Genomic DNA, 14361 nt, shown 5'->3' with positions numbered 1-14361 from the left:
GATAAATTGTAGTGATAATTGCAAAAATTAAATTGTAATATCAATTAAACTAAATTTTTTCTTAAAGATATTTTTATAATCGTTAAAAGTTTCCAAATAAGTACCTTAAAATAACTTACAATAACAATAGTTAAAAATAACTCTATATAAATGATTATACTGTTACCAATAAAATCAAAAAATAATGTTTGGTGTTTTAAATAATAATAATGATAGAAAATAAAATATTAAACAAATAAATTTTAAAAAATTAAATAACAATAGCCATAAATCTAAATAACATTAAACCATATATTATATTTAATTTTATTTATGTGTAACTCGCGGGTAGAAGTCATTTAAACGATTGAGATTATGAAGTTATAACAGATGTATATATTATCATATAATTCCAAATAATAAATATATTATATCAATTTAGTATACAAATTTAACAACAACGTTATTGTTATATTAAAAAAAAACATATATTTGTAAAGATTTTAACTTTATGGGTGTTTCTGCGCAACGTGCGGGCATTCGCCTAGTATATATATATATATATATATATATATATATATATATATATATATATATATATATATATACATATATATATATATATATATATATATATATATATATATATATATATATATATATATATATTTGTAAAGATTTTAACTATATGAGTGTTTCTGCGCAACGCGCGGGCATTCGCCTAGTATATATATATATATATATATATATATATATATATATATATATATATATATGAAAGTTAGGAATAGTAAACTTCCTAAGTGTTTGGCAAGATTGGTCCCTAAGGTTTTGTATATTTGCTCCTTTTTTGTCAATTTTTTTGTAACTTTTAGTCCTCCAACTTATGTTGGTTTTAAAAAACTACTTAGACTTTTCACCTTTATGCTTTTGTTCACAAACAGCGCTTTCACTTTCGTTTAATTTTTTCATAACCCTCGCCTTTTGTTACATATTATTAGTATTTAGTCTTTTGGCAGAAATGATCCCTCGCTATTATTATTATTATTATTATTATTATTATTATTATTGTTAGACAAAATTACACGATTGGTCCCTATGGTTTACCAGATTTAACACATCGATGACAACGATAGAAACCGAAATCACTCTTTTACTCTTAATCCTATTTTTTTTATTAATTTTTATTTCTTTTTTTGGTTTTAAATTAATTTTTTATTTATTAAAAGATACTCACCCAATACCATAAAACCACCCACCAGTTGCCATCACCACCACCACCACCACCGCCAAAATTACATAAATGGTCCATATGGTTTACTCGTCGTCACAAATTCAGTCCCTAATACCTTAAAAGACCAAATTACCCTCACATTAACGGATAAAAAACAACGGTCTATATTTTCCAGATTGGTTTTCCGGCCGCTGCCATACATGGCAATAAAGTTCAATTTGTGAGACCATTTCTTTATTTTCCTCTTTTATTGCAAGAAATAATGATTTAGATTTCTTTACTTATGTAATTAGATGACATTATTTATCTTCATTTACTAGATTATCTCAATGCAATTCAACATGCTACTTTACTTTACAAAGCAATACTTTCCGACCCCGGCAACGCCGGGGAATCTTTTCTAGTTATTACTTTGATTATTAACTAGAAAAGTTACCCCCTCTACACGGGGGCTAAAAGCTTTCAATATTGTTTCCGAATCGATAAATATGACAGACGTAGAAAGTGCAATGATGAAAAGCCCGGACTTTGCCTCGGACGTTTTTTTTCATGTTTTTATGAAAAAATGTAAAAGTTTTGACTGCAGGGATCAGAAGTTTCAAAGGTTAAAGAATTAAAGGGGTATGAATTAGCAAACTTTTAGAAAAGAGATCAAAGTTGTCAAACTGTTAAAGTTTTGTGGCCAAAGTTTAAATATTAAAAGGTTCATAAAAAGTGTAAAAATATTGATTGCAAGGACCAAAAATGTCAAAATAGGTAAGGAATGAGGAGCAAAGTGCAGGGACCATTTCTGCCAAAAAAATGGGCAGTTTAGTATTCCTAGGCTTCATATATATATATATATATATATATATATATATATATATATATATATATATATATATATATATATATATATATATATATATATATATATATATATAGGTTCAAGTTCATTTGAGACCATTCTAATTTTGTGAGACCGTGAGACCAAATCTAAAAATAATTTTAAAATCCAAAATAAATGGAAAAATCCAAAAATTCTTTTTTTAAATGTTATTTTCGGAACTTGAATTAACTAAAAAAAATATAAAAAAAACAAAAAAAAATAAAAAAAAAATCCGTTTTTTTTTTTGAAAAATACGTGAAATATTCTAAATAGAATATTTCACTGACATATTCTAAAAAATAATTTTAAAATGCAAAATAAATGGAAAAATCTAAAAATTCTTTTTTTAAATATTATTTTCGGAACTTGAATTAACTAAAAAAAATAAAAAAAAAATTAAAAAAAATAAAAAAAAATTCTATTTTTTTTGAAAAATACGTGAAATATTCTAAATAGAATATTACACTGTACATATTCTAAAAATAATTTTAAAATGCAAAATAAATGGAAAAATCAAAAAATTCTTTTTTTAAATATTATTTTCGGAACATGAATTAACTAAAAAAAAATTAAAAAAAAAATAAACAAATGCGTCTCACGGTCTCACAAAATATAAGTGGTCTCAAATGAACCTAACCCTATATATATATATATATATATATATATATATATATATATATATATATATATATATATATATATATATATATATATATATATACATATATATAGGGGAGGGAGGGTTCAATTTAGAAAAAAAAGTTGAGAATGGAGGAATCATTCTCAGCCAATCATTTATTTTTGCCGCAAAAGCCTCCAACGTACCAGCGGAAATGAGAAAGGAATGCACATGTGTTTTCCAACAAAACATATTTCCTTAAACTATGCTAATCGTTACCTTAATATATATACAAAAATATAGTTTTTTTCGGTTTTTTTTTTTTAGAAGCTATTTTTATCAAAAAATGATTTTAAATATACCAAAATTCATGATTTTTTATTCTCTACAAATAGACATCCATATTGATATAGTTTTAAGATAAAATAAAAAATTTATTTTTTTTTATATTTTTAGTTATCGTTATTCATAAGTGAATAAAAATGCATCAGGTTTTATTATAGTATATTTGTTATTCACTTATGAATAAAAAGTATGATTTTTTTTTTTTACAATTTAAGTATCATTCTTATATGAATATAACATATAATAAACATGGTATATTCATATTTTAATATTGGACGATGCATTCACTTGTGAATATTAACATAGTATATTACTTGTGAATATTAGATGGTATATTCACTTATGAGTATTAAATGATATTTCATATGTGAATATTACATAGTATATTCATTTGTGATATTAGATGATATATTCACTTATGAATATTACACAGTATATTCACATATAAATATTACAAGGTATATTCACTTGTGAATATATTTAGTTATGAATATTTGAAGGTATTTTGACAAATATATATAATTTTTATATGTTATTCACATATGAATAACATACAGACTTGCATATTTGTTTTGTGTTTTTAATAATCATATACTTATTCAGGTGAGAAAACATATTCATATGTGAATATAACGTGGTAATTTAGTTTATGCATTTCATCAAACAGTTGGAGTGCATACAAGTTAACTATTTTAAAAATGTTAAAAACATCAATTTATCAATTCCAAATCATCATATACTTCCAATTTCGACTTCAGATGCGACATCCTATGTTTGATCAATTTCTCATTTTGATTTTGATTTTCGAAAATCCGATTGAGAACCTGTGAGTACCGATTCTGAGTCCTTCAATGTCGAGTGTGACTGCGAGTCCAGAACTCCGATTCCAATTTCATGAACAGTGAAGAAATTCTGGTTTAGTTGAAGAAATCTGGATGATTATTGAAGGTTGGAGGAAAAGTTTTGATGATGAACGAACTGTTATCGAATTATCTATAGCTACGTATTTGAGATTGAATGTTATTAACATATTTACACGTTTGTCACAGTGTCTTTTTATGTTTAGATTAAATGAGTGGCTGAGAATGATTCCCCCATTCTCAACCTTTTTTATTTTGTCAATTGAACCCACCTCTCTCTCTCTCTCTCTCTCTCTCTCTATATATATATATATATATATATATATATATATATATATATATATATATATATATATATATATATATATATATAGAGAGAGAGAGAGAGAGAGAGAGAGAGAAACCATAAATGCATAATGCTTTCTTATCAAAATCATTAGAGGATTATCATTTTTGTGAATACTTTATGTAGCCTATTTGAACATAAATCTTTCAAATGTGCTTTAGGTTATCTTTCAAATAAGAAAAACATTTTATATATATTATTTCAACCATGATAATTCCATTTCATGAGGTATGTCGGTTGTATCGTGATTGACGAAAACATGAATTTTGGTGGTTAATAAGGGTTTGCAAAAAACTAAACCGTACAAAAAATAGAAAATTCAAAACCAAAATGAAAACCATTTTGAAAACCAACACTTTGGTTTTTGGTTTTTAGAAAATCGATTTTTTTTGTTCAATTTGATTTTTGTAACAACATTAACCTAATCTCATAAAGATGAGATAAGGGGGAGGTAGGATGGTCGGCAACCCCTACCATATGATAGAAGATCGCTTTCGTACAACACATCCGACAAAAAAAGAATGTTAAAAAAAAGACATAATTTTTCCTTTAGTTTTTAAATAAAGGATTACTACTAATTGTAGTACAAGACAGTATCTATAACGACCCAAAATTTTCTCATCTAATTATCTACAGATTATCAGAGTTTTCTACAAATTGCGGAATTCTATAACTCTAAAATGTTACATCCCAAACTATATTCGAGTTACAATAAAATCATAAACAAAATTTTAAAGCAATAAGGAAAAATCAAAAGTAAACTACTTATAGTTAAAGTTCTTGTGGTCTTACTTCCTATTCTACAACAACTACTATCTACACCTGCAATACATATCTACACCTGCAATACATGAAAGAAATCTACAACATCAGACCACCACACCATAGTCTTTATAACTTATTCCAATTTCATGTGAACATACTCCATTACTCTTGTTCTTTCTTTCATTACTCATACTTTATATCAACTCATGTCTTCTCATCTCTTCTCACACTCGTCTCAAACTCTATCTCAGCCTCTTCCCGGCTCCTCTTATTCCTTATTCTCACATCGTCTCTTTCCTATTGTTCTATTTTATCTATATCTCTTCTCATTCCCTTCTCTATTACATCTCATTCTCTTCTCAATCCAGGGCATACTTTCTCCTATCTCTTCATCTCATCTCACATTTACTTCCATCTCTTCTTGCTTTCTTGCCTTCTATCACTCCAATCTATTTTAGACCTAGTCGGTCTAATAATCTATGATAGCTTCACCTATCATATAGGGGACAACACAATTCTAATTTACTGAAGTACAACCATTCAGGCTAAGTCCCCTCACTTTGATCTCACACAGATCCATTAACAGCTACTCTGTTATTGAATCCCTCACGCATTACATCAACTTTCTCTAAAGAAACTTCTTATCTTGTTTCACTCATGGAACCTTTTTCAAACTTATCGAATCATATGTCATTTATTCTTGCAAGAATGATCTATCTACATTCTCGAAGGAATCATCTATCTCATTCCCGAAGGAATCATCTTTTTGCCTTCTTATAATCATTCATGTCAATGTTATGATCTCGCCATAGTCTTACACATCATACGTCCTATCTCAATCTATCGCATCATCTCTTTAACAAATCTCTACTACAACTCTCGTACTTAACATATTTAAGTACTTAATCTAAATCTTTATCTACTAACTCATAGGTATTTCACACAATACCCTTGACATCTATCCATATATCATTATTCTATCTCCATCTCATCTATGATGGTAATCCGACACAATACCATAGATATCTAACCACCTTTACATACTCTATCTCAATCACATCTACATACTCTATTCTTAACCACACATACATACTATATTCTCAACCACACATTCGTACTTTATCTTCCATCACACATACATACTCTAAACATACATACATACTTCTTTTCATGATTATACACATATAATCATAATCTATTTTTATCTAATATCTTGGAGGTATTCACATTCTATCTACATCTAACATATCTCGGTATTTACACAATACCTCTAACATGTACTCATAATTACATAATCATTTATAAGGTTATAATTCCTATAACAATGCATTTATCTTCATCTAATGAGTATTGGGTATTTAACAAAATACTACAAGCGTATAAACATATATACATATTAACATAAACATATAAGAATTCATACATAATGTGATAGAGTGAATTAAAACTCACCTTGTTAGTTAGTGAAAACTAACTACCCTTGACTTTGATTCTTCAATTGATGCTTCTCGACCCTTCTTCTTTGCTCAAGATGTGACATCCCTATTTTCAAGGCTAGAAAAGACCGATTATGTTTATGCTTTATAAAAATCAAAGTACCCTTTTAATAAAAAAGTTGCGTAATTTGTTCCCAGGAAAACATGATAAATATGTTATCGAAGCATTTTTTGAATAAATGTATTTTTATTCATTTTCAAAACATTAGGATGTCATCGTAAATACAGAAACATAAGCATCAACAAAACTTACATTCATTTACACTAGTGATCTGTATCTCTTTTAAATCTCTCAGTGTAAAGTAGCTTCATATCGACACCTATGATGCAAATAAACTTGACTGAGTCAGGTTGGGAAAACCTGGTGAGTACATAGGGTTTTCAACCCACAATAATATAATTATTATGTTTTAACATCAAACAATCAACCCAATTACCCATCCCCATTATCTTCTTTACTCTTAAAGATCTACCCTAAGAATTAACTATCCCTCGTTCATTTATTTCTAAGGATTATCCTAAGGAATAGGCACGAAATCCATCATCGCCAGGGTTTATACAACAGGCACTAAGTCCATAGTCGTTGTCGGAGAGTCTCGAAGGCCTTCTGCTGCTTAAGGCCCCACCATAAATCCACCCCCTTCCTCGTCAGATGAGTGAGGGGTACTGCAATCTTGAAGAAATCCTGTATGAATCTCCGGTAGTACCCATCTAAACCCAAGAAGCTCTTGATATCCGAGGGAGATTTCGGAACCTCCCACTGCATAACCGCCTTGATTTTGGCCGAATCAACCAAAATCCCCTCCTGGTTAACGAGGTGTCCAAGGAACTGAACCTACCGTAACCAAAACTCGCACTTCGATAACTTGGCATACAACCGCTCTCGTCTCAAAACCCCCAATAACTCCTGAAGATGCTCCTCATGCTACTCTCAGATCTGGAGTACACAAAGATATCATCTATAAATACGATAACTGAGCGATTGAGCATCGGTCAGAAGACCCGATTCATCAGGTCCATGAATATCGTCAGCGCATTGGTGAGCCCAAATGGCATCACTACAAACTCGTAATGTCCATAACGAGTCCGAAACGCGGTCTTCTCCACGTCCTCCTCCCTAACCCTGAACTGGTGATACCCAGACCTTAAATCTATCTTGGAGAACCAAGATGCTCCCTGTAACTGATTAAATAGGTCATCTATCCTTGGGAGTGGGTAAAGGTTCTTCACCGTTAACTTGCTCAACTCCCAGTAGTCTATGCACATCTGGTACAAACCATCATTCCTGCAGCTGTGATGACAACTCTTGTATCTCTGGTGGTGCCAATCGGTACGACGCCTTGGAGATAGGGGCCGCACCTGGCACTAGATCGATCCTTAACTCGACCTGCCTCTCTGGAGGCACTCCGAGCAACTCCTCCGGAAACACGTCAGCAAAATCCCTAACCACTTCAACCTCTGATACTGAAACCAGATCCTTGTCCTGCGTATTAACCACATACGCAAGGTAACTCGCACACCCATGCTGAATGTACTGTTGAGCCCTGGCAGCTGACTAAAACCCTGATCCCAATTTGGTTCCCTCTCCATAGACGATCAGTTCTCCCCCACTTGGGGTTCGAACTACCACCCGTTGTCCCTCACAGTCGATCATGGCACCGAAGCGACTAATCCAATCCATACCCACAATCACATACACATCCCCCATGGGAATCAGAATCAAATCTATCGGAAAGGATACCCCAAATATCTCCAACACATAACCTCGATAAACCGAAGAAGCGGAAATCCCGTGTTCGTTGGCGATGGAGACTCGCAACGGACACTGTAATTCTCCTACTAGAAACATGAACTCCCTAATGAAAGACTGAGAAAAAAAAGACCGACTCGCCCCCGAGTCGAATAATAGCAACGCAGGTAAGGAGTTCACTATAAACGTAGCTAACCACATGCACAAACATGTAAGCATACAACAAATATAATTAGCAAGATAAGGGATAGAAACATACCAGCAACCACATCTGGTGCTACCATGGCCTCCTCTGTTGTAAGCTGGAAGGCACGTCCCTGAGCCCTCGGTGGCGGTGCTCTAACCTGACTCCCGTCTGTAATCCTCAGAGTAGCCGGAGTTGGAGCCTGAGTCGGCTTGGCGTCTAGTAGAGGACACTGGTCCTTCATATGGCCCACTTACTCATAATGGTAACAAAGTCTGACTCCAAAAGCTGGAGTCTGTTGCCTGAAATCCCTGACATGATGACCTTGCCTGCCACATTTGTGGCACCACTCCCCGATCAGCAAACCCCAGAATGAGCCTTTTCGCACTTCCCATAAGTGCGGCTTAGCTATCCACCAAGCCTAGTATCAGTGGTCTTAGAACGTTTTGGCACCGGTTGCAACTGTATCGGGGCCTATCTCTACTCCCGTAACTGTAGCTCAATATCCAACTCACGCCGCCTGGCGGCATCCTGTAACTCCAACAGTGTATCACATCGTTGGGTAGCAACAAACTGAAGAAAACTCGGTCTTGAGCATGCTCAGATAACGTATCGTCTGGTCCTGCTCAGAAGCGAACTATGGGAAAAATATCACCCTCTCAGTGAACATACGAGTGATCTCTGTCACCGTCTCCGTAGCTTATCGCAGGTCCAAAAACTCTTGTGACAGCCACTTGCGCTCGACCCGTGGAATGAAGCGAGCGCGAAACATATCCCTGAACTGCTCCCAAGTAACAAAAACTCTCTGATCATCAATATACAATCCATTCATCAACCTCCACCAGTCCTTTGCCCCAGACCTCAGCAAGTTCAAGGCACATCTGACCTTCTGGTCAGCAGGACACGAGCACGTGAAGAAACATTCCTCCACGTCAGACAGCCACCTCATGGCTATGATTGGGTCCTGAGTCCTGTTGAAAGTTGGGGGCTTCGTGTTATCGAAGTCCCGGTACTGAAAACCCCGACTGGCTCCTCCCCCTACCGCTGCTACAGCCGTGGTAGCTGCTGCGGAAGCCATCTCAACAAGAGTTGCATATCTGTCGTCAAAATACTCTATCATGGCGGTCTTAATAGAACCCAAACATCACCGTAATCTTACCCTGGACTATCTGGACCACCTCATGGCGGATGATCTCCGTAACACGATCCTTTGTCAACACTGACCCACCCAGGCTGATACCCTCGGGTGCTGTAAGGTTTTTGAGCATTCTAACACTCCCATGGTGTAGTCATGATTCATACACTAAGCCATTATGCTATAGGCTTTCGAATACCTAATCCTACCCTAAGCCCTTCATCAAACAAGAACAAGAAATAAGGCCAAATCAAACATTCTCAGACTATAAAATATTTATTATGTATAGCCATGATGCATACACTAAGCCACTACAGTAATGATGTCAATCTCATATAAGGAAAACCCTAGGCTATCAGGCATCATAATGAAGGTTTTTGAGCATTCTAACACTCCTATGGTGTACATGCAACCCTAGAAACCTTGGATCTATGTTTACTCTATTATACATGCAAATTTGATTTTTTTCAAGTTTCTCAACCTAACTAGCATGTTATGGGGTACTTGTAACATAAAATCTAGTGGAAGAACATAGCTTTTCTGGTGGTTGATTGCTTGGAACTTCAAGAGCCTAGCACCAATAATGTGGATGCCTCAAGTGGAATCACAAATCACCAGAACACCTTGGAAGACTTTGAGAGAATAGTATGCACACTAGAAATCGGCCCACTCTTGTTCACTCACACACTAGTGCCATTTCATGTGCCAAAGACCTCTTTATATAGTATGGTGGATTAGGGTTACATCCATGTAAACCCTAATACCCATGACCTTTCATTTCCATAGTATCCATGGGTTAAAAACTCCATGGACTATCCATGCGAGCTTAGCCCATCCTAAATGAACTTTGGTCCATTCTATATATATATATATATATATATATATATATATATATATATATATATATATATATATATATATATATATATAAGAGTCCATATCTAATTAGTCACTTTTGATCACTAAATTAATTTCAAATCAATTCATGATCAATACTAATTAAATAATATGATTTCATATTAATATATTATAACTTATAATATATTAATAAATCATAAATATACTATTCTCAAAAGATTATCCATACAAATTGTTTCGGTGAAGTGCAACCCAAATGGACCATGTCAGGTCGGGTCAAGTACATACCTAATATAGTTATGGACTTAGACACCTTATCCAACAGTCTCCCACTTGGATAAGTCTGATAACTGTAGTTGCAAGTTTGACTTCAGGAACTGACCAGCAATTGTAGCTCTTAAAACTCTGTTGAACTATGAAATGCCATTATAGATAAGTGATCATATAATCCTTTGTTCTAGATATCAGCCAAACAAATACATGGAACAAAGTCATACTTATTGTCTAGCAGTTTGTTTCCCAATTTTCGATTTGTTTGACATAGAACTAAACTGAACACATCAATTTTGTTTTGACCGGGCCCGACACATAGGTCAAAACAAAATCATCGAGGGGACCGGATATTGCTTTTAATCCTCCAAGGACTAAAAGGAACATATAAACTTTGACTCATATGCTTATACTAACTACTTGTTGAATCATACACAAATGCATGTTTTATAACATCAAGTTACTGATGCGTTTTCGTTCAATCAATGCACAACCAACTCATGGCCAACAACTCATATATCTAGGTTTGAAGACTTATATGATATTACCGTCTCATGATCACTCGAGATAAATTCCATAAAATGTTACAAGTGAGTGTAGGTTGAATCCAATACTCAGAACTTATGAGCACTCATGAATGTCATAGCAACTTTTGCTATGTCTAACAGCTTAGACATCTACAAGCCTAATTCATGACAGTCTTGATTCATACCTACTTCCAAAGTATGACTGACTGTGGAGAGTTTGAATTAAATAATTATTCTGGAAGTCAAAACATGCAAATTTGAAACAATAGTAAACGATTGACACAAGATAGAAACACCTTACGTATAAATAAACAACAACTTGTATTTCATCATCAAATGTCAATTACAATTTACACGTTTCAGAAATAGCTATCCAATCTGTAAAACTAATATCGTCCTTCAGTCCAATGCTCGTCGCATGCTGCAAATCCCTAACCCTATTCAGTCCCTTCGTGAAGGGATCTGCTGGGTTCTCTTCTGACGATACCATTTTTGCCATGAGGAGTCCTTCTTCTATCTTGTGTCTCATGAAGGGATATTTTCCGTCAATGTGTCTGGATCTGCCATGATCTCTCAGTTCCTTGGCTAAGGAAACCACACTATTGATGTCACAGAAAATCTCTATAGGCTCCTTTATAGCTAGTACAACTCCAAGGTCTCCGATGAAGTTCCTCAGCCATATCGCCTCCTTTGCCGCTTCACTCGCTGCTATGTACTCTGATTCACATGTCGAGTCAGCTACTGTCTCCTGCTTGGAACTTTTCCAAGTAATCGCTCCTCCATTCATGGTAAAGACCCAGCCCGAATGAGAGCGGAAATTATCCCTATTAGTCTGAAAGCTAGCATCACTATACCCTACTACTCTCAAGTCATCACTCCCACCAAGGGTAAGAGTCCAATCCTTAGTCCTTCGCAGGTACTTGAGAATGTTCTTTACCGCAGTCCAGTGAGCCTTGCCAGGGTTCCCCTGATATCTGCTGGCCATGCTCAAAGCAAAGGCCACATCAGGGCGGGTACAAGTCATAGCATACATGACCAAGCCAACAGTGAAAGCATATGGTAATAGACTCATCTCAGCTATCTCAGCCTCTGTACTCGGACTCTGAGCCTTGCTCAGTTTGGCATTGCTTTAGATCGGTAAATCACCTTTCTTGGAATTCTGCATGTTGAACCTCTTCAACACCTTGTCCAAGTAGGTGCTCTGAATAAGTCCAATTAGTCTTTTACTCCTTTCTCTCAATATCCTTATCCCTAGGATATATGAAGCCTCTCTAAGTTCCTTCATAGCAAAACACTTCCCAATCCAGGACTTAGTCTCCTGCAAAGTTGGGATGTCATTTTTTATGAGTAGTATGTCATCCACATACAGTACCAAAAAGCTAACTATACTCCCACTAGCTCTGACATATATACGTGACTCATCTTTGCTTCTCGAAAAACCAAACTCTTTGACTTTCTCATCAAAAAAATATTCCAGCTGCAAGATTTTTGTTTCAATCCACAAATGGATTTGTCAAGCTTGCACACTCTATCAGGGTACTTTGCATTGATAAAACCCTATGGCTGACTCATGTAAACATCCTCAGCCAACTTTCCATTAAGGAAAGCGATTTTGACATCCATTTAACATATTTCATAATCATGAAATGCAAAAATCGCTAGCATAACCCTAATATATTTAATCTTCACTACTGGTCAGAAGGTTTCATCATAATTAACTCCCTGAGTTTGAGTGAAGCCCTTTGCAACCAGTCACACCTTATAAGTGTGCACTTTCCCATCCATGTCGGTCTTCTTCTTGAACATTTATTTGCACCTGAATGTCTTACGACCCGGTACATTGTCAACCAAGTTCCAAACTTGATTGTCATACATGGACTGAATCTCGTTATCCATAGCCTCTTTCCATTTGGCTGACTCAAGGCCTCCCATGGCTTCCCTATAGCTATTAGGTTCATCCAAAATTACCAGTGTACTATTACTGAGAAATGTATCACCTTCTGTAGTAATATGGAAACCATAGTAATGCTCTGATAGATTCCTAACTCTAGTGGAACGCCTTAGAGGTATAGACTCATCAGTTGGTTCAACAAGAGTTTCCTCCTCAGGTTGATTGCTAGGGTTTGAGGTTCCTTCACCACTTGACTCTTGAATCTCTTCAAGGTCAATTGCCTCCCACTATTTCCTTGGCTTATAAATTCTCTCTCGCGAAAGGCTCCTCTCCTTGCCACAAATACCACATTATCACTGGGTCTGTAGAAGAGGTAACCAAAAGATTTATGTGGGTAGCCGAAGAAAATACATCGCTCACTTTGAGGTTTGAGCTTGTCATGAGTCTTGCGCCTCACGAAGGACTCGCAACACCAAATCTTGTTGTGGTCTAAATTAGGAACTTTCCCATTCCATATCTCGTGAGGTGTTTTGGCAACCTTCTTGGTAGGGACTAGATTAAGGATATGGGTGGCAGTCTCTAAGGCATACCCCCAAAATGAGATTGGTAACGAAGCTCGACTCATCATGGAACGAACCATGTCTAACAAGGTTCGATTGCGCCTATCAGCCACACCATTAAGCTGTGGTATTCTGGGATGTGTCAACTGTGAAACAATTCTACATTCCTTAAGATAGTCAAGGAACTCTGTACTAAGATACTCTCCTCCTCGATCGGATCGAAGCTTCTTAATGTTCCTGCGCTGATTCTCCACTTCCTGTTTAAACACTTTGAACTTTTCAAAGGTTTCTAACTTATGCTTGATTAAGAAGTCATAACCATATCTACTATAATCATCAGCAAAAGTCACATAAAGCGGTTAGCATCCCTTGTGGCAGTTCTGAAGGGTCCACACGCATCCGTGTGTATGAGGTCCAACAAACATTCACCCCCAGCACAAGTACCAGCGACAGGTGACTTAGTCATTTTTCCTAGTAAACAAGATTCACAACTATCATCTGACCTTAAGTCAAATGCCTCCAATACTCTAGCCTTTTGTAGTTGGCCTATGCGCTTCTTGTTGACATGTCCAAGATGACAATGCCACAAGGATGCCTTATCTAAACTAGTGGAAGAATTGATATACAATACATTATTTCCTAAGTTGTCTACAACCGACACAATTTCATATACA

This window comes from Lactuca sativa, chromosome 9, assembly GCF_002870075.4.
Source record: "Lactuca sativa cultivar Salinas chromosome 9, Lsat_Salinas_v11, whole genome shotgun sequence".
NCBI lineage: Eukaryota > Viridiplantae > Streptophyta > Magnoliopsida > Asterales > Asteraceae > Lactuca > Lactuca sativa.
This window is presented reverse-complemented; position numbering follows the sequence as displayed.